This window comes from Poecilia formosa, unplaced genomic scaffold (assembly GCF_000485575.1).
Source record: "Poecilia formosa unplaced genomic scaffold, Poecilia_formosa-5.1.2 Scaffold650, whole genome shotgun sequence".
NCBI classification, from domain to species: domain Eukaryota; kingdom Metazoa; phylum Chordata; class Actinopteri; order Cyprinodontiformes; family Poeciliidae; genus Poecilia; species Poecilia formosa.
The window spans coordinates 3587-5120 of NW_006800589.1; positions in this window are offsets into that span (position 1 = coordinate 3587).

Genomic DNA, 1534 nt, shown 5'->3' on the forward strand with positions numbered 1-1534 from the left:
TGGCATAACCGACAACAGACGTTGTGGTTCATGCCTCTGTTCATAGTGGTGAGCATGTTCACCGTCTTTGATCTGAGTTGCAGAGCCAGTATGAACTCTGACTGGCTCAGCCATCCGGTGTCCTTAAGCTAATGGTTGCTCGTCGGATCATCTTTAAAGGAGAAAATGCCACGGCCTTGGGACTTTTGAGAGATCCATTTCTGGAGTTCAGCATCCCTCTATTTTTAGGCCAATAGTGGCAGGCCTCTCCTTACTCAGGACTGTCTGTAAGTTCCCATTCGGTTTGTTGCCATGTACTGTTTTCCATCTCACCTTAAGGTCATTCTTGGGGAAGAATGTAGCAGCCAGGGATTGGCATTGAGGGTCATCACTCTGCAACATTTTGGCCCATCTTCTCAGCTGGGCAATCGGGACTTGTGTTTCCAGTTTTTGTAGACCCAGGCCACCGTCTCTTTTTCTTGAGTAGAGGACCCCGTTAGTGGTTGATGGCTTCAGGTGCAGCCACTTTTTGACCTTTTGCCTCACCATTCTGTCAGTTTCTTTCAGGTCAGAAACTTGGACCATGCTCATCTCCGTTCTGTATAGCGTCCTGGGTATGCCATAGCAAGTCAACAGTGCAAGCCATTGCGTGGGCTTAAGTGGAGCAGCCTCAATCCTTCAGAGTGTTTCAGTCATTTCTTTCTTCAGATCATGGGGTAGGATTCCCTGCATGGGACCTACCTCAACTCCTAGGTATTTTGTGGAGTGTGATGGATTGAGCATGGGGATCTGACAGTCACCAATGAGCCAAGGATCACAGACGTTGACAGCCATAGACCCCAAGGATTCACGGAGGTAAAACCCATTGCACTTGTGGATTTTAACCTTCAGTCCTGTGTTGTTGAGGAAACAGTTCAGGATCTTAAGGCAGATGAGATTTTAGAACTTTATTAAACTCAAAGAAACAAGGAACAACAAATATGCGTCTCGCTGTCCTCTGTATGGTCTTCGTGGAGAGGTCTCTTGCAAATCTTCTGCTTTGGCTTTTGGATAAGCCTAACATCAGCAAGACCTCAGAGTTCTTGTGCCATTTACCTCTGGCTCCTTTTGGGAAGCCAAACACATGTACCTGGGTCAGGTTGAAGGTTTCAGCTACGACTGAGCTGAATTTTCCGTATTTTTCGACTTTCCTTTCTGCTCTCCTTCTGAGAGTACCTGCTCTCAGCTCAAAGCAGATAGCCACATCCACAATCAGGCCAACATGGCCTTTGATCATGATGAGGTCTGGGACAGCCATACCCAGTGTTTCATCAGTGATTCTTTTTTCCTGCTTCACCTCCCAGTTTAGTTTGGTAGCCTCTGTTGCCAGGAGGTTACAGACCATGTTGTGGTTAGCCATTCTGGGTTTGCGCAGGACTTCACAGGAGCTGATCACATGCGGTAGTCCTTCCCATCCCTTATGGCATAACCGACAACAGACGTTGTGGTTCATGCCTCTGTTCATAGTGGTGAGCATGTTCACCGTCTTTGATCTGAGTTGCAGAGCCAGTATGAA